Source organism: Bos indicus x Bos taurus, chromosome 13 (assembly GCF_003369695.1).
Source record: "Bos indicus x Bos taurus breed Angus x Brahman F1 hybrid chromosome 13, Bos_hybrid_MaternalHap_v2.0, whole genome shotgun sequence".
NCBI classification, from domain to species: Eukaryota; Metazoa; Chordata; class Mammalia; order Artiodactyla; family Bovidae; genus Bos; species Bos indicus x Bos taurus.
This window is the reverse complement of record NC_040088.1, coordinates 80,082,489-80,105,161: the sequence shown is the minus strand read 5'-3', so window position 1 is coordinate 80,105,161 and position 22,673 is coordinate 80,082,489. Positions and strand designations below refer to the sequence as shown.

At 44.3% G+C, this 22,673-nt stretch overlaps 1 protein-coding gene and 1 long non-coding RNA gene across 3 annotated transcripts in view; one reads left to right on the top strand and one right to left on the bottom strand.

The window, feature by feature from the left end:
* Positions 1–491, bottom strand: part of LOC113903727 — a 148,515-nt gene extending 148,024 nt beyond the window's left edge. The window contains exon 1 of the long non-coding RNA XR_003514277.1: positions 171–491. This is a non-coding gene — a long non-coding RNA (uncharacterized LOC113903727). The remainder of the gene's footprint in view (positions 1–170) is intronic.
* Positions 1–22,673, top strand: part of SNAP25 (synaptosome associated protein 25) — an 83,675-nt gene that overhangs the window by 246 nt on the left and 60,756 nt on the right. The window lies entirely within an intron of this gene.

The window sequence follows — 22,673 nt, the reverse complement described above, 5'->3', positions numbered from 1 at the left end:
AGAATTTGTGCACCCAGGGTGCGGTATTCCGTGTGTACGCGTCCGGCTAGACTCCCGCCTAGGGCTTTATAAAGTATTTTCGAGGTGAGCTGCTTGGGGAAGGGGTGAAAGGGGATAGTGCAGATGGAGCGATGGGGTGGAAGCGCAAGAATACGTACGGAATAACTTACTCTTTTGAAACAGTAGTGGGACCCTCTGTCTCTTCCATTTTGCGATGCAGTTTTCAGAGATGTTTAGGCTGCTGTTTTTGTTGTTTTTTTTTTTTTTTTTCCCCTTCTGTAGATCAAAACAAACCAACCCTGTCGTTCTGACCTTATTATCATGACTGCTGTCGTTAGGGAGGTATTATCCAGGGAAGAATTAGGTAGAAGGCAGGGTGTGGGCGCTGGGAGGCGAAAGAAAGGGGAGTTCCCGCCCCGGGCAAGCTGAGCTGCAGCCGCCACAGCAGCCTCCATGCCCCACAGACTTGATTTATGCCGCCTGCTCCACGTCAACAGCAGGCTGGCGGAAGGCGGGCGGGTAGTGCTGGGTGGGAGGGCTCTGCGGAAGACTGGCGGGGGCGGGGGCGGGGGCTCGGGCTCGCCTCCGGGACTGCGGCGGCCCGCTCTCAGCACCCTGGACAGCAACACCAGGGGACTGCGTTGGCGCCCGCGACCTTTCAGCACCGCGGATAGCGGTCCTGCCACAGCGCTGCATTTACCTGCGGCAGAGACGCCTGGCCAGGGCTAGAGGTTTCAGGCCAAACTGCTTCTCTGAGACTCCGATCTCTCGGATATCCCTAATAGAGCAGGCATAGTAGGTTAAAAGGAAAAAATAAATCCTTCCTACCGGACCCCTCTGCAGGCAATTAACCAGTTCCCATCCTTAGCTCCTGCATAGCTTCAGAAAAAAGTCTACTTATGGAAATTTTCTGTGTTACCCTCTCCCTCTCCTTACCCCCGCCTTTTTAAGGTAGAAAACAAACACATTTTTTAAGATCTGTACTTATCTTCCAGTAGGCAATCAGGGGTTTTATTTATTTATTTATTGACACAAAATAGATCTGTCTACAGATCCTAGGTGGTCATGGATAGGGTATATGCAACATGATCTGTTTATAGGAGTGTTATATCTTTTGACATGTATCTATTTGATAAAAAATATGGGGGTAGTTGAACTAAGCAAAATCAACTTCAATAGTGAATCCCTCTTCCTCTCCTTTATCTTTGTGATTAGGCATGAACAGAAGCACATACCCATAAAAATACATCTCTAAGACATATTATGGGTCTTGCAGGGTATAGATTTAACCTCTTTGGCCGTGGTTTCAGAATGAGAGGAAGTGTTTCCTATGGACATTGGTTATCTCAGGATAATTTTCTGATTTTGACAATATTAAGACTGGTTTTCCTCAGGAGAATCCAACTGTGTCCTTCAATGTGATGCAGATGGAAGGACCATGGTGTTAGACTGAAACTGGACTCTGACCTAAAGATCTGTGATTTCCTTTCCAGCACTGCGGGATTTTGCTGAGGCAGTGATAAGTACTTTGATTATTTTCTATTCTGACATTTTGAGCCTCTGAGTGAACAAAAATTGTTACAGGGATATTTCCAGCCATTGGTATGGACAAAAATCAATATAAAATGACCAGGAACAAAACTATGCTCACTGAGTAGTTGTTAAATAAGAGTAACAGCATCATGTGTAAGAATGTAGATACCACACATTAAATAAACGTTAGCATGATCCCTTGAAAAGTCTTAAAATAAGATCTTATATTGGGGCTAGTTAGTCATTAAGTCCAGTCATTTATATGCTGGAGGTGCTCAAATGCCCTATCCATATAGAGAAAGTACTTTTCATTCCTGGCTATTTATTTACTACTGTTTTACAGTTTTTTATGGATAACTATGCGGTTCCATGTAAGTATATATTCAACTGTTGTTGGATACAAATGTAAAATTATTATTTAAGTGTATGTAACTACATAGATGAATTTTATAACTCTGCAGTCTACAGATGAAATAAACAACTGTGTTTTAGTGATGGAAGGAGGGGAGACAAGATGGCTAGGAGTCTTTAAAAATGCTTTGACTCCATGCTGCATGTCCAGACAGCTCTCTGCGTAGTTGCGACAAATGAAAAAGCTCAACGCTTCCGGAATTACGTGCTTGGTCATTAGTAATTACTGCTGGGTTTGTTTGCTAGTGGAAGACTGGGATGGTGGGGCAGAGGTAGAGGACTGCAGTGAAGCTGGCAAAGGGCACAGATCTGGGAGGAAGTGTTGATGTGCACAATTATGGAGCTAATGGCTTACTGAGAAGTTAAACAGAAATGTAATTGAAACATGAATTTTAGCATTTACATTATGGATAAGCTTCAGGGGAAAAAAATCAAGATATTTCCTATCTTAAGTTTTAAATTTAAAAAATCCAGGGCAACACAGTGAGAAGAGGCAGAAGCAGATGGATGTAAAGACTTGCCAGGAAACATCAACACAGACCTTCTGATGGTACCTGCCTGTTTGCTCGCTGGAATTTTCTGCTTTACCACCTTGGCATTCAGAACGTGAAACAGTTTGCAATCTTATTAACCGCTCCATGGTAAAATCTGCCAAGAATTCACTGTCTTATTTTCACTTTGTTAAACATGCATGACCACACATGCACAAACACAGTACCAACTGCCCCTGAATTAGATTATATAAAGACACTTCTAAAGTCTTAAGTCTTGACCATCAACCAGAAGACTGAGGTGTCTGCCAGTAGCACCTCTTCTTGTAGCAGGCAGCCTTCAGCAGATCATGTAGGTGTCAGTGATTAGGAGAAATGAGAGATAATTTGAGAGAGAAGTTGGGAAAGAAGATATGAAGGATTAAAAATAGATGAATCTGCTTTTTATATGATGCACTATGAATAAACTTTTTCTCACGTCATGGAACTGATTTACAGCTCTATAAAGGGAAGAAAATTGGTTTTTTCAGCCTCAGTGCTAGATACATTTCTGCAATGTCATCCCTTGTCAGCAGAGACAAACCTGATTGAAAGATATTGATCAATCAGTGAGCACCAGATACATAAATGAACCCCACTGAAGATATAAAATCTCATGCTTATATGGTTTTTGACCTCAATAAGTTTAACATCTAGTATTCTTAATGAAAACAATAAACAACAAACATTTGTAAATAATACCAGAAAGAAAATACAATAAAACAGTAGAAGGAAAATCATGAGGGAGTATATAATTATTTGCTAAGTCAATGTGACCAAAAGTAAGGAATGAAAATTCTTAGGGCAATATTTCAGTGGACTAGAATGGTCTGAGAGAAGAAACAGAACCTAAGCTGGCTTTTGGAGGTTGGAGAGAGGTGGGGGGAAGTCTGCCAAGTAAAAGTTACAGCACAGGTAGAACTACAAGTTAAACAAACTCAAGTTATGCTCAGCAGACCCTAAAAATGCCCATCTATTTGGGTGGAGTGGGAGGCTTGTAAAGGGGAATATGCTAGAACAGTGAGTTAGAGCCGTCTATGAAAGGCCTTGAATGCTACACTGAGGAATTAGTGCTTTATCCTTTGAAGATGATTTCTGAGCAGAAGCTGATGTACAAAGTAGCCATGTCTTTTTTTAGCATTTTGGAATTGCTGTTGACCGAATGGAATTAAATTTGCATTCTCTCATAAATAGACAGTGGCAAAGTGTTATCATAAAGGATGATAAATTAAAAAAATAATAACCAGTCCTCATTTAGTCATCTGTTAAGATCACCCTGCATGGAGGGAACGGAGACTCAGATATAGAGAATGGACTTGTAGGAGAAGCAGAGAGTGGGACAAATGGAGAGAGGAGCATTGGCATATATACACTACCATGTGTAAAATGGATAGCCCGGAAGTGGCTGTGTCACGCAGGGAGCCTGCCTGGTGCTCTGGGATGGCCTAGAGTGGTGGGATGGGAGGAGGGGAGGGGAAATATGTGTAATGATGGCCGATTTGCACTGTTGTACAGCAGAAGCCAACATAATACTGTAAAGCAGTTTTCCTCCAATAAAAAAAATAAAAGAAGCCAGATATCTCAAAAAATAATAAATTTTAAGAAAGATCATCCTGCAGTATACACATGGGCTTCTAAGTCCTACCCAGAAGTTAATTGTAAGTTTCAAATTTTAATTATTGACTGGAACAAATTATTCAAGATGAGTGTCTACCAAGAAGGTCGAGAATCGGGTCAGAAATCTGGGGATGAGAGGTATCCAGAAGGTACACTTGAATAATAATCATGTGGAACACTCTTGTGGACTCTCTATGAGTATTCTGCATTGTCAAATACACTAACTGGATAGATGGGGAAAGAGGCCAGGCTTTCTATTCATGTTTCAGGCAGCATGACACATACAACCAGTTCCCAGTGGCCAAAACTGGAGAAAAAAGAAAGGAAGGAATAAAAGATGCTATGATAAAAGTTTGAAAAACTGAGGTAAAGTGGGCAGTATATCATATTTCTTTCCCTACCATCCTAGCATCCTAGCTGAATTTTGCTGATTACTGTCACTCCAGGGCTTGCTTGAGGTCTGAGCTATACCCATTTTGTTTTTAATCTTGTGGTTGCTACTCTCACAGCAGAGCTTCACAATTCCAAATTCTAATGTAACTGCTGAAACTGAAATAGTCCCTGGCTTCATGTGGAAAAATAAATGGCAGTTGCAGATATAGATCTTGTTGCTATTTCAATTCTTGCTCAGAAGTGTCAAGGGACTATTCTCATCTGTTCTTCACCAAAACACTGGCAGGAGAGACATCCTTAGGATAACATGTTGATTTCCAAGTTGACTCCCTGGGGCGAAATTGCAGATAGTGACGTTTGATGCTTTAGAAGGTCAGACTGATGGTTATTAAACTGAGTGCAGAGGGCCTTCCAAGTTATTAAGTAGAAGGGAGGAGATAGAACAGAGCACTGAGGAAACAGAACATGGTGAGTGGAGAAAGTTTTTTAAAAGTAATCTTACAAAAGGAAAGAGGCTTCAGAGAAATTTCCAGAGAATGCTGTCTGCACTTTGAACTCTTCAGAATTACTTTCATTGCTGTAATGATAATAGCTACTTGTTTCTACATAATTTTCTTCACAAGGATCTCAAAGCACTTCACCCAATATAAAATCCAAGCAGTTTCTAATGTCTAAATAAATGATGCAAACCGTAGTCAGTTCATATATGATATTAGTAACATTTAATAAGCCATAAATCTGAGAACAGAAATACCCAAAGCAGTGACTAATCAGAATAGGTCTGTGGGGGAGAAGAGTGAACCTCTAATTCTAAAAGCTTTTACCTGTGCTAGCTCACTGAATCCTCGTAACAGTCCTGTAATCAGGGTACCATTATTGTTTCCATTTTACAGAAGAGGAAACTGAGGCAAAGAAAGGCTAAATAACTTGCCTAACATTACAGAGCAGAGCCAGGGTTTAAATGCAGTCTGTGTGATTTCAGAGTCTAAGCTATACACTCTGCGACCTCTTGCATCATCTACATTTTTCATGTTGGCCAAATAGAGCACAGAATATACATGATTTTTTGTTTGTTTGTTTGCAGTATCTTTCCCCTTTCAGTTTGATGGCAGAGCATGATGGCAAGGATGCTTGCTGATCAGGAGCCAGGAGATCTGGATTTAGATCCGAAGCAACTGCTTTTTCTTTTCTTTTTTTTTTTTTGGTAGATTTTTTTTTAAAATTTATTATTATTATTTTTTTTTTACTTTATAATATTGTATTGGTTTTGCCATACATCAACATGAATTTCTTTAAATGAATCATTCAACCACTATTGAATGGTGGAACTGAGTTCCACGTGGAACTCAATTTCTTCATCTACTGAATGACAGAATTGAATGAATGTTTTCCAATATCCTTACCATATTAATGAAGTTAATGAAATCAGTGGTGAAAAGTCTAGGTGGGTGAGTCTGAGCCAGTTTACCTGGTGGTCTCAGAGGTTACTGCCTAATACTGCTTCAGTAACTGACCTGACTGCCTCTCTCAATGTGAGATTAATTATATCCACCGCTCCTCTGCTCCTCAGTGTTTCTCTCTCTTTTTTCCCCCTCAATAATTTCTTTGACATCATCTTTCTGAGGCCTTTCTGGTCAGACTTAAGAAACCTTGACTTTTTTCTCAAAGGCCTAATCTGAGTCATCACTGCTTTGGGGGATCTCCCCTCCTCAATCAGATTTATTGCTGTCTGGCACAGACTGTTTTTTTCAACCTGCCTAAACTTTTTATAATTCTTCTTTCAACCCAACTAACTGTTTTTAAAATTTTATTTCTAAACCCCCTTTTGATCGTGTCTTCTGTCTGATTTAAAGCAATTTATTAGCTGCTATATCCTCATTCTTCTTTCTTCTCCTACCTCTTAGAAAAGGGGAGAGAGAAGCTTTTTATAGAGTCTGTGAGATCATAAGTACTTAAAAAGCAACATTTTCATATGAACTGAATTACATGATTTAAGTAGCCAGCTCAAAAACTAATAACATTTGGAGGATGGGGAGAAGGTGGTGAAATAACATTACAAAAAAGTTTCAAGGATGAGGGACTAGGAGAGAAGGAAGCTTTAAAGGCTATGAGATTTAAAGTTCAGAGGTTACAGCTGGCGGTACAATATATGTTAATTAAATTCATAGTCACGTGGGGATTAAATTCACAAGTTCCAGAAAAGCCTTGTTCCCCTTGTTGCTATAACCTCATTCTTACTGCAGACTTCAGCATCTTTCCATCAAAGTAAAGCATGAGGAGATGCTAACTGATTTTCTTACTGCTGACTCACAGAGGTTAGTTTCAGCAGTGATTAACTAATAAGAAGAACAAATCTGTATCCCCAAAAAGAGATGGGGGAAAATCCTATTGAAGTGTTAGTGCTTCCTTTTAAACGCTTAACCACCATTCTGGAGGAACTCAAAGTGAATTAACAATGCTCAGACTGGATTGGTGCTGAATGACAGCTGCGCTAGGTTTGTGAATTGCTTTCTGTGGTTTTGAAAAATAAATTTGATCCTCTTAGTTAGTAAAACAAGCTGAAGTATAATCCCTGTGAAGGGAAAATTAAAACAACTTACTTATCTTTTATTCTATTGTTGGGTTTTTGTTACTGATTTTATTTGGTTCCTATTACCGAAAGGGGCTTCCCTGGTGGCTAGACTAAAAATCTGCCTGCATTGTGGGAGACCCAGGTTTGATCCCTAGGTTGAGAAGATCCCCTGGAGAAGGGAATGGCCACCCACTCCAGTATTGTTGCCTGGAATTGTTACCTCATCCAGGACAGAGGAGTCTGGTGAGCTACAGTCCATGGGTTAGCAAGAGTCAGACACAACTGAGTAACTATTGTGTTATATTACCCAGAAATGGCTAATTCTCATATCTTAAATTGAGACTGCACTTTCTGTCCGCTCACCTCATTTTCCAAAATTGTCCATTTCATACTTGAAGAAAAGGTTGTTTTTCTTCTAGAATGGTTCTAGGTTCAACAAAATGCCTATCTTGTCCCAGTTTCTCCATCATTTTCTATATACAAATGACCCTACTTATAGATTTTGAACTTGAGAGATGATTTTTTATGCCTACAGGCTTGAGTGAGTGGTTTCTGTTCTTTACTGACGACGTGTAAGAAAACAAAAGCCTCTCAGCTGCCCCCAGAGGCCAGAGTTTCCCTGGGCTCCTGCCTCATCCCTATTCTAGAGAAATCTCTCAGTGAAGCTTAGAGAGTCCTGCAAGTTGAACAGAATTCCCTTTCCACAGAGAATCTCAAGCCAAATTGCTGATCTCTTTTATTCATGTTCTGTACAGTTTCAAAGAATAGTGACTGACAAATTGTGAAGCAGTATATTTCTTAAATTTCACTGAGGTTGGTCTGACAGCCAGTTAGAGGCAAATCACACTGCAGCATAAACAGAAAGTAGAGGGAAATAAATGCCAGTAAGTCTGCTAGGAAGAACACTGGCAAAAGATTTCAGTATGCAATAGTTCTATCGAGTGAATTTTTTCATTTTCATAGGACAGTCCATTATAACTTCATTATGATACTAGAAAGCAAGATAGTATTCCTGATTTATGCTTGAGAAATTGCTGAATATATGAACTTTTTCCAGTTTCAAAGTGACTATCCCTCTATTCCCTCCTCAAACATAAATAAGCTGTCATTATAGCACTCTTCACTAATTAATTCAACAGATACTTATTGAACGTCTGTCTTGTCCCAGGAAAGCAGTACTGGTTAGTGAAGATAGAGCAGTGAATAAAACATACATGATTCTGCTTTCAGTGTATTTTTGCTGGGCATCCATTCTTGATGTATTTTTCTTTTAGAAGACACATTTCACATAGACTCCCTTTTAGACTCAAGGACATGAACCCAACTTAGAAAAATATTTGGCTCTCTGTCCAAAATATGCAACTGATTGAAGGTTTCTACTCAGTGATCAGTGTCCATGGAAAGGTTGCCATCATAAGCAAAATGTAAATTAAGAATCATCCTTAGCCATCTAGGAACTTAGGAAATATCTAAGATATTCCTGTGTGCAAATTTGTCTCTATTTGTGTGGCAACAAATTAGGATATCACTAAATTTCCTTTATATTCCTGTTATATTACAGCACCCCAATCTCTCCCTATATAGACCATTCCCCACCACTCATGGAGAGAATAGGTCAGGCTTCAAGAAACATAGTATTTTCTAGGTCAGAAAACCTAGTCCCAACTATAAAATTCATGGCACAAAGCAAGAATAGAGTGACTGAGAAAAACAGCAACATCTTTTAGGTGACAGTACCTCCCAAGCCAATCCACTCCCCTCCTCTGAAAACTCCCTTAAATAAGTTTCAAAGATTCAGGAACAAACAGAAGAATGTAATGATCTCCCAGCTCTTGCTTTTCAGAATCTACCTCTCCTTACCAATAAGCAATGCTCCCATCTTCCTTATAAGATTTATCACATTGCTTTGTAATTATGTACTTGTGAATTTCTCTACCCTAACGGACTATAAAGGTCTTTGAGACCAAGAGCAGTGTCTTAACCATCTTTGAATCCTCAGCACTTGTAACAATTCCTGTCACACACCAGGTATACAGGAAAAGAATGAGTGAATGGGAATGCCAACTACCCCTTTGCAGCGAATTCTACCACTGTAAGTAATTTCTTCTTTTATTGATCAGATATTATGATCAGAACAACTCAGAAATACAGATTCACCCTAAATGTTGGAATAAAATTATGTCCTAAAGAATTACGTTTGTTCATCCCAACTAGCTGCCAAAGTTTGGCCAATAATTAATTTTTCTGACCTGCTGTTTTATCACCTATGAGTCAAGAGTTAAAATGCTAATGAAGAATCAGAAGAATCTCAAGAAAAACCTTACTAAAAGTAGGTTTATATTCAGATATGAAAAACCACTGAAGAATGAAGAATATTGCCTATGAGTGATTTAGGCCAGTTTCACATATAAAGCCAAGCTGTTTAAGATATATAAGCTGTTAAAATTCTTTACTTTTCATTAGGATAGAAAGGATATTTTTGATATTTTTGCTGCCTCTCTTCGCATGTTTCCTGAGACATATAGTCAATGGAGACAGGCTGGTGGCTTCAGCTCACTCTTGTTGTTGAGGCCACGTATTTTGCTCGCTTCTGTGATGGAGTGGTGGCCTGGTATATACGAACTCTCCATGTTGAGTTAACTTCTGAGAAAATGTCCTCCAAACACGATAATTTCTAACTTGTCCTTTCAAACATCCAGTGTCCTCTTGCCTAGGAGAGAAAACTAAACTGAGACATGATGTGGTAAATTAGTCCCATTTATCATCCACCTGCCAATGCAAGACTCAGGTTTGATCTCTAGGTCGGGAAGACCCCCTGGAGAAGGAAATGGCAACCCACTCCAGTATTCGTGCCTGGAAAATCCCGTGGACTGAGAAACCCAGCAGGCTATAGTCCATGGGGTTGCAAGACAGTTGGACATGACTTAGCAACTAAACAACAACAATCGCTAAGAAAAAGCCATTACCAATGGAGCGTTGAATTTTGCATCCCCCTCCCCCACCCCTGCCAGTCCTTCTCTTGAAACAAGTCTAAAACCACTGAGCGGTTACTCTGTGCCCTACTTTCCCCAGCTGAGTGAAGGCACCACTTGTTGGCCACCAGACTTGTTGCGTGCCCACAGTACGCTGTGCTAGACCTTGGCATACGTTATCTCATTTAGTTTCCATGGCAACCTTAAAAGCCTTTGGAATTTCTGTCTCTCTGACTGCAAAGCCCATGCTTTTCCCTACCACCTCATAAATTTTCTCATGAGTCGCACACAATACGTTGAGATCTTCTTTTAGAAAATGTGCTCTGATGTACAGAACATGAGTCAGCAAAGTCTGAAGAATTCTGTCCTCTGGACGAAAAAGTTCAGGTGAGATATGGTGATGTGTGCTACCTGGAGAAACTCCTTGAGCGCTGAATCAAGTGTCAGAGGGCTGCATACCCAGCCCATCCCTGCCGCTTCAGTTATATCACCCTGACCAACTTGCCCAGCTTAGACTGAGCCTCAGTTTTCACATCTGTGTGAAGAAAGCAGTGGCAGCCTTGCATGCGTCTTGTGATGCTATGTGATGCTGAGCTTGTGGAATATTTTTACCTGCCCCAGGGAAAGAAGGAACTGGTGTCATCATGTTCCACTGTCCACCGTTTGCGGCGCCAGACGTCCAGTGTGCTTTATCGCAGGTCACATAAAGGCCATGTGCTTCTCTTCCTCTTTGTAGTGTGGATGTTGCTTACGGAAACAACAGGTCACACCACCACATTATTCTTTTATCTTCAGCAGCATGCATGATAAAATGGAAAAACGTGTCAACAGTCTTTGGTTTTTCTATTTGTGCAAGGATTTTTCAAATGCTTTTGAATAGCACCTCTGCTCTGGGAATGGCTTTGCGAGTCTCAGAATAGCTTTTGGAAATGAAGAAACTTGGGCTATGCTTTATCAAAGCACTGGTCCCCTCTTGCTTAAGGCCTTAAGTGTTACGGCCCTTGAGGAGTTAGAGATGATATGCAAAATTCCCTGCTCTGTTAAGCTTAAGAAAAAAATTTGCTGTAAGTTAGTGAACTGTTGCTGAAGCTACATCTGTTGGCTTCATTTTGTATTGAGTGTTAATGTTTTTGTTGGGGACCATTGGGCTCCTTATTAAATATTGTACGTGGGCATGTGTGTTTTTGTATATGCACATAATATATAGGCAGAGAGGTACAAACACAGACTCTCTTGCAGCCAGCTCCAGGTACAAGATTCCTACATGTGTCACCTCATCAAAACCTTTACCTTTATTCATGAAAACCAATAAATATAAAATCAAATATATAATAGAACAAGTCATGTGAACTGCAAAATGTATGCTCCAGCCTGCATTCACAGAATGATTTCCCTCCAAAGTTGGAAAATGCTCCCAAAGCAATTCTCTATGCAGCAGCGACCTTACATTTTAGGGGAATTCTTGCAAATTGAGACCCACAAAAGGAGGAAGGGCTTCAGAGATAAGTGTACTCAGGCACAGCAAGAATATCTTGGGTCCTGGCTTCCCCCTTATCCCTCCCAAGATGCAGAACATGCCCTCAGAAGATTTGCAGCTTGGAGGAGCAGAAAATGTAACCTCTCTGTGGATAAGAAAAAGAAAAAGCCAAATGGAGGACTGGGCTCTACTTGCTCACTGCCTGTTTCCCATCTTACAAAGCACTTAAGTTGGGTGTTGGAAGGGCAAATAAAGAAAGGAGTGGAAGGAATGGTGGAAACTATCTTCCCAAAGAGTGAAGGTTCCCATTTTAAGGGACGAGGGAGGAATTAACAAGTCTGAGAGGCAGAGAATGGATGCTCCTTCCACACAGCTAATAAGAGAGGAAACTTGAGTTTTCAGATCCCAAGCACAATACTGCTGACCCTCCACAGTCCTTGCTCTTTACTCTGGAACATTGGCTCTCAAACTGTCATCTCTGTACCAGCTACATCAGTGTCCCCCGAGTTTGTTAGAAATGCAGCTCTCAGGCCCCATCCCGTCCCACTAAGTCTGAAACTTTAGGGATGGGGCAAGAACCTTCCTGTTTCATCACTTCCAAGTGATTCTGGTACATGCTGCAGTTTGAGAACCAATAGCCTTTAGTAGGTCCTTCAAGTTTTCACCCTGATCTTGAATGGGGTCTGATGAGGATGAGGCATTTCCCCTGTTCTCTGCCACACAAAAGCTGTGCCTAGGTATTTGGAGAGAGAAGTCCTGTCCTGGGCCTCTGGTTAGAAATGTCCACTCACTCTTCTGACGTAGTTAATAATATATGGATGCTGTTGCCCATCAGAATGAGTTTGAAGGATGAGGAAGACAAATGTCCACAGAATGAAGACAGGGGTCATGGGTGGGGAACGTAGGGCTCCTTTGTTATCTTTTCCCCCCTGCGACAATCTCTGGCTCTTAGATTCTTCCTCCCCAAACTTAGAAAAATTTAACATCTCACCAAATGACAGAGTAGCCCCTTCTTTCTGCAGTTCCAGCCTGCAGCCTCTGAAGGATACCAGAGAGGAAACAGTACCCACTGTGCAAAGAATAAAGCACTTCTCCATGCCTTTGCTTTGGGCGCTTCAGTAAACTGCAGCTGGTGCAAGAAGGGAGTCTGACCTTTTCCACTCATCCTGCATGTTTTGTTTTCTGCTCTGGATCAGAGCACCAACTGTCCTTAGAAAAAGGATCCTGACAGCTCACATCAGGATCTGTGTGATTTCTGTCCTCAGCTCACATAGAACCGTAGGTTTGAGCTATGGCAGAATGTACAAATGGCATTTAAAAAATAATAATAATAACAAATGACCAGGCTCAGAGCTAAATTATTTACCAGGCCACAGGGTGAGCATTAAGCAGGACTCCTAACTCACAGTTCAGTGCTCCTCTCCGGTCCTGTTCTTCCTTGCCAGTCCTGCCTCAGCTCTTCCAAATTTCCTCTCCACTCAGGAGATGTCTCAATCTGCTGTTCCCCTCAGAGATCTCAGGCTTCAAATGGTGACCCAACATTTATAAAAGCATTTGAGGAACATTTTGATTCTGAGCTGCCAGGTAGAGCATCCTAAAATGATTGGCTATATTGCTTGTGTCTATTCGGGTTTTGCACATAACAGAAAAACCCAAATATAAATTATTTAGGCAAAAATGGAGATGAATGGTTGCTCAAAGAATCTGAGTAAATGTTGAACAGCCAAACCATGAGAAGGACAGAGAGGTTGCTGGAATTCAGGAACAACCCAAACCTAGTGTTAAGCACCTCCAAGGTTCTCCTGCTGCCTCGTGTCAGTGCTTCCTTCTGTACACTGACTGCACTTTCTCTCCTTAAAAAGTCAGTTCCTCCCTCCATATACCAGAAACATGGATGCCTAGTTTGTGCTCCCTGCACATCCACTATTGAAAACGGACGGCCCTCTATTGTCTACTGCCCATGTTAAAAGCCCTCAGAACAGCTCTGGCTGGTGCAGCTTGGGCCAGGTGCCCAGCTTATATCAGTTGATTGTGGGTGTGAACATCATGCAAGATTATGTTTTATGTGCTGGAACCACACAATGCAGTTGAGGGGAGAACCAGGTTCAGGGTTGGTATGATAAGCCGCAGTGTCTCCTACATGCACAGACTTAATGTTTATCAGGTCACTTACCAAATCTGGAGAACCCCATAGACAGAGAAGCCTAGCAAGCTACGGTCCATGGGGTCGCAAGAGGCAGACATGACTTAGTGGCTAAACTAAACCAAGCCAAAACCAATATTTAAAGACTTTTTTTTTTTTTTTTCACAAATTGCTTCCCGTGATATGACCTAATTTTTTAACTTCATGACAGCTCTCGAAAGGAAAGTTATTTTAAAAGTAACCATTTTGTGGCTATGCAAACTGAGGCATCAGAAATTTGACTGTCCTGGGAAACATCAGCTACCTACATAAGTTGACGACAGTGCCAGCTCAAGGAAAAGGACTGATCAGATGGCTGGTTTTGCTTTTAATCCATGGTTAACAAGCTAATGACCCTAGGCTTAATACTGTCCACAGGCTTGCTTTATTGGGCCAATGCTGAGTTTGCAAACACTTTAAATCTGAGTGCCTTAACACAGTATTTCTGTTTCAATTTGCCACAGAGCCTAGCACTAAATGTCTTTATATACCTGCTTCAATTCACACATCTATTATTTTGCCAGCCTGTAAGGGCATTTGAGTTTGTTTCCACTACCTAAAAGTAGTGATTTTCTTGGTGATTCTATGATCCTGCCAGAATCAGATACATCTAGAAGTTTCCTGGGTTATCTTTTCCTAGTCTTCATAGGTGATGTCAGTATTTGGAGACTAGATTGGTTGTATTAAATAGGCCAACCAAGTTTGTTTTTGACTTTTAATCTGAATAGAGTTAGCTTTTTTTTTCCCCCACTGATCCTCCTGGCAATCAATCTAAGGAAGTCTTTGGATCCCTTTGCAGGGTGATATGTTTTAATGTATAAGATGAAATACTTAGGATTTCATAGGGAATCAACTAAAGTATAGCTATCAAAATATTTAAATTGTGGGATAGCAATACATAATCTTTTAAGTATTTAAGTATTAAGTAACAATGTTTGGTCCAATAACTACCATAATTTCAAAGTGGTGCTGAGAATATAATATTCTGAGATATTTTCAACCACTGTAAAGTAATATGAAAACGTCCTAAGATTTCTACTGGCAGCTCATTAGGGTTTGAGCCCTCCCGGTGGTGGGGTGGGAGGAGGCTGATGGAGGGAGCAAGGGGAGTCTACATGCCATCTAGGTACCAGTGACAGCCGGGAGACCCTGAAGCCATTAGTCTTTGTTATGAAACAGTTTACCTTAAAACTTAGTAGTTTGAAACAGCAACCATTTCTGATCACTTACGGGTCTGTGGGAAACCTGGGTGGTTTCTTATTCAGCTAGTAGATTGGCTGGAGTCCTGTTGGTCCATGATGTCCTCACTTCTGTGAATGGTGGTGGGTCCTGGCTCTTGGCTGGGGCAATAGGAGTGACTGGACCACATATCATCCAAAAACAGCATGAGCGGGCAGGCCGCCATGTTTCGCATTTCCAAGTCCATTGAGGCCACGTTCATTATCGTCCCATTGGCCAAAGTAAGTCACGTGGCCAAACATACAGTGAGTGGGGGAGGGGCCACCCAAGATTGTAAATACCCAGAGGGGAATTATTTCAGCCATTTTTATAAAATTATCAACCACAGCCCCCACCAATCTTGGGAGCATAAGTCACAGAAACCCCTCCACCACCGCAGGCTGGGCTCGAGGCTCTGCCTGTCCATCTAGGGGCTTCCACTAATTTCCACAAAGCAGGGAACTTGGGCATGCATGATTATGACCCTGTCACCCTGTAGGCCTCGGTCCCTTCCTCAGCTAGAGTTGGAGCCCTTGGCCTAAGCTTGGATATCCTTGAGTCAGGAAGGCACCTGTAATCTTTTACTGAATCTCTCCAAGGTGGCCAAGAAATCATAGATCCAGATGTCTAGTCAATTCAGAAGGCAAAGGGAAAATTTTCTGCTCTAAACATTGAGGATGAGTAAGCATTTCTTTGCTCCAACTGGAGAAAAACATCAGTTTCTTACTGTTTTGTGATGATGTTCCTTTACCTGAAATTTCACTCGGGCTTGTCTCAATGAATTTGTATTTGAAGTTTTTTCTTTGTCCTTCCAGAAGTCTCCTCTGTATAAGAAAACCCCGCTTTGTCCTCTAATTGCAAAAGCTCCCCATAACGGTAGAAGCCGCCCTCAGCCAACCCACTATCCAATGAGGGCTTTGGAAATGAGAACCCGAGGGAGGAGGCAGTGGAAAAACCCTGAAAGCTTTTCAGCGGTGCTGCTGCTTCACGGAAAACAAGCCAGATACCTGCATCAGGACCTCGCAGCAGCCCCACCAGAAACTTCATCTTAGCTCTTCTGCAGATAAGCAGGGGACATCTGGCTCACCCCACTTTCTAGTCACGCACTTCCAAAGAGTATCCTGAAACCTGGCTGTTCATTTTTTCAAACCACTTCAGATGGCAGATGACAGGCTCCTGAGGATAAGACCCCAGGCAGAAGAGCTGTCCACTTGTTCAGTCTTGCAGCAGCTTTAGTTTACTGAATCCCCAAAGTGGGAAAAAAAAAAAAAAGAAAGAAAAAGGAAAATGCAAAGGCTTCTAAATGTTTTCATCGGAATGCTCTCTTAGGTAGTGTCCTCCTAGAAGCAGAGCCTGGGAGAAGGATGCAGCACTCTATTTGGGAGGTGATCCTAGGAAGCAGGGTGGTGTGCAGGGAGGCTAGCTCAAATGGGAAGGAAGCCAACACAAGGGGCATCAGAGAGCAGAGTGCCGCCTGCAGGGGTTCAGTCCCGGCAGGACCTCTCTCAGAGGGAGCGTACAATATGCCTGAATTGCCCCACATGAAGGGCATGGAATCTGGGGGTACTTATATACCAACTCTCATCCTTAAGTGGCTAAATGCCACTTGCACCCAGCCCTGCGAGATGCCAAGCTTACTCCCAAGAAGGCAGAAATCCCCGAAGGCACATAGGTGCTTGTCATACATGCTCTTAGAATATAAGGGAGAGGAGAGTACCGAGGTGATATAGGCAGAGAATCAAGAATGACTGCTACAGTTTTGCAAACTGTCATCTCCAGACACCCCAAGCGTCACAGCTGTCTCCAGCTTTGGCACATAGATATTACAACCCTTCATTTATTCAACATGTATTCACTGCACTCCAACTGGGTACCATTTATTCAGCATCTCTGTGCTAGTCACTAAGCTAAGGTTTTTGCATACATCATCTCATTTGATTCCCATGATAACCTACAAGGTATTACTAGTCTCATTTAACAGTTGATAAAACTGAGGTTTAGTAAGTAATTTAAGGTAAGTAAGTTACCTTAGTCTCTTGGCTTGAAAATGGCAGAACTAACATTCTCAACCAGGCCTATCTTCAAGTCTAAGCTCTATTCACGGTAACCCCTCTCTGAGGGCAGTGGGCTGTCCCTCTCATCTCCCAGGCCCCCCTACCCTGGGTACTGTGACCACTCTCTCTAAGCTCACTACATCTTTGAATCTCTGGATCCTTAAACATTCTCCAGCCCACACCCACCCGTCATCTGTGCTCCCCCATCCAGCATCTGTCAGGCGCTTTGTCTGGTCCTGCTGCTCCTGGTTTCCTACTGAAGGAGTCAGAGAACCATATCTCTGTGGCATCTTGTGATCTTAAGGCTGATTGCACCCATGGGCCCCTAGCAGACAGAATCAAACGGTTTGTTTTTAAGCACCAAACCAAAATGTAAGTCCCACTTTATCGTTGTTAACATTTAAAAAATAAAATGGCATGGGGTGAGGACCGAGAGAGGGAATAATTCTCTCCAGCTTGCCAGCCGGGGAGTGGGAGGGAGGTGGCAGCTCTCGCAGTCCCAGGAAGGATTCGGCAGCAGTCGGCACAGAACGTCAGCCTCCAGGTGGCAAAAAAAAAAAAATAGGAAGGGGAGCATGTGGGGTGCATAATGATGGTGCACAACTCCATTTTAGAACCCGTATATCTGACTTCATGGGGGCCTTCCTGTCATTTTGGAAAACATTATTGATAGAACATCAGTGCTGCTCTGAAGCCAGTATTGGTGAGTGGCTGAAACTCTCCACCCCTCACCGGACAAAAACAAGATAAAGTTGGCCTTGAAAGAACCCAAACTGGGGGGAGGGAGGGTCTCTGATGGAAAAATGCCCTGGTATAGATCAATGAATGTAAATTTCATGCCATGGGTTCACGGAACCCATTTAAATGACATACTCTAAAGTGCTTTAATGGAGATATGGAGATAAAAGCTAGGGCACCTTGGGTCATTCAGGCCTAGTTTGAATCCCATCTAAGACACCAGCTCTAGTTGCTTCTGAACCACTCAATGTGGTGCCCCAGGGATGGGGTTCCATCGTAGAATCATGGAACGTTGAACTGGAGAAAATGTTGAGAAGCCTTCGATTCAACCCCCTCACTCACAAGTAAGGACACTTTGGGACTTTTGTTATGAGTAGAGCTTCCATGCTACGCTGCAGTACCTGTGAGCCTTTCCTAAGTAGAGGTGTGGAGGGAGACAAGAGGGGGCAGAAGCCCTCTGGTCTGGGGGAGGTAGCCTGCAAACCCATAGCGGCCTCTCTAAAACCCAGGTGTAGTTCTTGTCTATTGCTGCATAACACTATTACCGCAACCTTGTGGCATAGAGCACCTCACGGCCCCATGGGCCCTGGGTCTGGGCCCTGAGTGGCATAGAATGTCTCATGGTCTCCTGGGTCCTGGGTCTGGGCGCTGGGTGGCATAAAGCATCTCATGGTTCTGTGGGTCCTGGGTCTGGGCGCTGGGTAGCATAGAACATCTCACTGTCCTATGGGTCCTGGGTCTGGGCGCGAGGTAGCATAGAATACCTCATGGTTCCATGGGTCCTGGGTCTGGGTGCTGGGTAGCATAGAACACCTCACGGTCCCATGGGTCCTGGGTCTGGGCACTGGGTAGCATAGAATGTCTCACAGTCTTGTGGGTCCTGGGTCTGGGTGCTGGGTGGCATAGAGCATCTCATGGTCCTGTGGGTCCTGGGTCTGGGCGCTGGGTGGCATAGAGCATCTCACGGTCCCATGGGCCCTGGGTCTGGGCGCTGGGTGGCATAGAGCATCCCACAGTCCTGTGGGTTCTGGGTCTGGGTGCTGGGTGGCGTAGAGCATCTCACAGTCCTGTGGGTCCTGGGTCTGGGCTCTGAGTAGCATAGAACACCTCACGGCCCCGTGGGTCCTGGGTCTAGGCACTGGGTGGCATAGAGCATCTCACGGTCCCGTGGGTCCTGGGTCTGGGCACAGGGTGGCATAGAGCATCTCACGGTCCCATGGGTTCTGGGTCTGGGCACTGGGTAGCTGGGATCTCTGCCTGGGGCCTCACTGGCTGCTATCCAGGGTCAGCTGGCTGCACCTCCTGAGGGCCTCTCCCAGGCATATTTGGGTGGTTGGCAGGATTCATAGGACTGAGGCTTCGTTCCCTGGCTGGCCAGCCACCAGGAGCCATTCTCAGTTCCTTGCAAGCCCCCTCGCAGGCCCTTTCAGAAAGCTGCAGTCTACTTCTTCAAGGCCAGTGGGAGAATTTCTTCAGGAAGGGCCAACCAGCTCCCTGTTCTAAGGACTTTCCCCTGATTAGGTCAGGCCCACCCCCTAGATGATCTCAAAATCAACTAATTAAGAACCTTAACTACCTCTGCAGAGTCCCTTTACCTCTTCCATTTGACATAACCTAGCCACCGGGTTATGTGTTATCCTGTCACAGTCACAGATGCCCACACCCAGTGCCCAACGGGGGGATTACACACAGAGCTTATGGTGGAATCTTCAGCACTGTCTTTTTTTTTTTTCCCTGATGTGGACCATTTTTAAAGTTTTTAATGAATTTGTTATAATATCACTTGTGTTTTATGTTTTGGCTTTTTGGCAATAAGGCATGTAGAATCTTAGCTCCCCAACAAGCAATCAAATCCATACCCCCTGCATTGGAAGGCAAAGTCTTAACCGCTGTGCCACCAGGGAAGTCCCTTGAGTGTTGTCTTAGAATCCTGCCCCCACACTGGGGAAAGGCCAGTTCCGTTTCCTATAGCCCTTCAACTGTCCACAGGCTCCTCTCCTGAGGACACCCAGACCCAAATCCATCAGTGGCCTCCCAAACGACCCTATCTCAGCAGCTCGGTCTCGCTCTGAACTGGGTAATTTGGTTATTTGCAGCCTGCCTTCCAGCCCGAGTTGGGGCCCCCATGCACTTTTCTGACCTTGATTGCCTCAGTCCACAGTCATTGTTCCAGAAGAGGCAAGGCCTGTGGAGCCCTGGAAGAGAAGGCAGGGGGCTCTGGAGGAATGCCTTTCAGTGTTCGCCGTTAGCAGCCCTGGGGACTGATGCAAAGGCTTCAGTCTCAGTGTGGGGCCAGCAGTCACGGCAGGAGCCGGGGTCCCTGGTGCGAGCTGTGGAGACGCCTCTGCTGTTGGGGGTGGGGAGGACGCCCCTTGGCCTCACTGAGCTTCCGTGGAGCTGAGCAAAAGATCTGGGGCCGCTCACCCTGCTCGAGAGGGGCTGTGAGGGCTGTGGGCCCTCGGTACATGAGTCCCACCAAAGCTGGGGCGCCCCGAGCCAGGAAGAGCAGTGAGGGCGTGGCCAGAGAGATGGGGACTGGAACAGACCTCGAGGGGCCAGTCTGACAGAGGAGTGCCATCGCCGCGCAAGGGTGGCCTCTTTTTCTGTGATTTATAGGCTGTCTGGTGACGCCTCCTGGGCCCCGGAGGTCGTCAGTGGGCTTAGATCCCCTCGACGCGGCGTTGGAGCACCAAGCACCGGCGCCTCAGCTCCCCTCCTTCCGTGCACTTCCTGAGCATCTGTTACGTGCCCAGTGCTCCTCTAGGCGAACAGGGCCAACAGTCGGGCAAGATCGGCAGGGAGATACGTTTTAGCAGGAAGAGGCAGGCATCCAACAAGCTGGCAGACCAAAAACGGTCTCGGATGACACAGGGGCTAAGCAGATTCAGAGAGGGTGAAGTGGAAATGAGACTGGTCAGGGTGGGCCTCTCTGAGGGCGGATGGCAGTCCAGCCCCAGAGGCGGAGGTGCCAGCCCTGGTGGGGGCGTGTTTCAGGATAGTGGTTCAGAGCCCTGAGGCAGGAGCCAGGCTGGTGTTTTCAGCAGCAAGGGATCAAAGCTGGTGGAGAAGGAAGTGATGTGGGATGAGGCGGGGTTGGGAAGTGCCAGGTCCTCGAGGACCACTGGGCCTTGAGGAGGGTCCAGCTTTTGGTGGAAGAGCACTGGAAACCTCTGGAGGGTTCCTCAGAGGGGCTTTATCTTTTTCCAGCATCATTCTGGATTGAGGTGAAACAAGAGCAGAAATAGGGAGCCCAGTAGGAGGCAACTGCGTCTCCTGACTGTGGCTGTGGATGGAGAAATTGAGACCGCATGAGAGCCATACTAGGGGTGCCCCGGGAGACACAGATGGTGGCCAGTGAGGATCATTGGGGTGGGAGGACCCTAACTACTGTCCCCCAGTCACCACTTGGAGCGGGATGCAGGCAGATAGAAGTCTGGTTCCCTGGTTGTAACAGAACTCAAGTGCAAGTGATTTGATGAGGAAGGATTCTCAGGTCAGCCTGTAAGAGTGTGAGGAGAGCAAGACAGAGAAGGGGAAAGAGCCCAGCAAGGATGCCATCTCAGCCGGGGACTAGCCTTAGCCTGGTCCTGAGCTCCGGAGGGCATGTGGCATCACAGTTCATCCTGCCTTGAGGCAAGGAGGTAGCTCCGTTCAGCCAGTCACTGGGCAGCCTGGACTCCCAGGCATCTCAGGGTGGGGTGGCCCATGAGCCAGGGGCAGGGCTCAGGGCAAGTCTCAGGTGTAACCTGTAAGCACAGCAAGCTTGACCTCTGGGGAACTGGTACACCTTCCAGTACAGAGTAATTGGGATCTAGGCAGGGCACCTCCAGCATCCCTTAGGGTAGCCACAACTCACCTGAGTGAGGGAGTGAGGTGACTAGGCCATAAAGTGCCCTGAAAACATTGGAACCAAATATAAATAAATTAAGTGAGCTAATATGGGAGGTCTGTTACAGGAGGAACTTCTCATTGTCCACAGGTTCTCTTCAAAAAAGCCTGTAAATAGTCAACTCTCACTAGGCACTTAATTGATCCCCAGATGTTCCATTCACTCAACTCCTCAGGAATAAATTTCTGGCATGCTGGATGATGTCATAAAACAAGCTCTACCCTCAGAATAAAACAAAGCAGAAGGATGAGTTTATTGCAAGGCTTTTGACCTGTGAACTGGAAAGCTCAAGACTCCAGGAGCAAAGAATTCTAAGTTGCTCACAGGCTGAGGGATTTATGGGATCGATACAGAAGCTATTTGGCTTTTTCAGCTGATTGATTGCCCAGTGATCGTTCTTATTTGGGTCAGGGCAGCTGAGTCAGGATCACAAGGAAATCTAGAGCTAATGGGAACAGAACTAGAGTTTGGGGATTGGCTGGTGTCCTCTGCTGATTTCTGAGAAGAGCCGTAAAGTCCTGTAAGGCTCACTTATGTTTCCTTTGCATGCCTATATTGACCATCTTGATTTCGTCCCTGACAATAGCAACTCCATTTTAGTTTGGTTCTACAAAGGGAGGTCTGAATACCCATTTAGCCAGCATAATTATGATTAGGCCCACCTAACCAGTACACCTGACCTGCCTCTTGAGAAATCTGTAGGAAGCAACAGTTAGAACTGGACATGGAACAACAGACTGGTTCCAAATCAGGAAAGGAGTACGTCAAAGCTGTATATTGTCACCCTGCTTATTTAACTTATACGTAGTATACATCATGGGAAATGCTGGGCTGGATGGAGGACAAGCTGGAATCAAGATTGCCAGGAGAAATGTCAATAACCTCAGATATGCAGATGATACCACCCTTATGGCAGAAAGCGAAGAAGAACTAAAGAGCCTCTTGATGAAAGTGAAAGAGGAGAGTGAAAAAGTTGGCTTAAAGCTCAACATTCCGAAAACTAGGATCATGGCATCCATTAGTTCATGGCAAATAGATGGGAAAACAATGGAAACAGTGACAGACTTTATTTTGGGGGGCTCCAAAA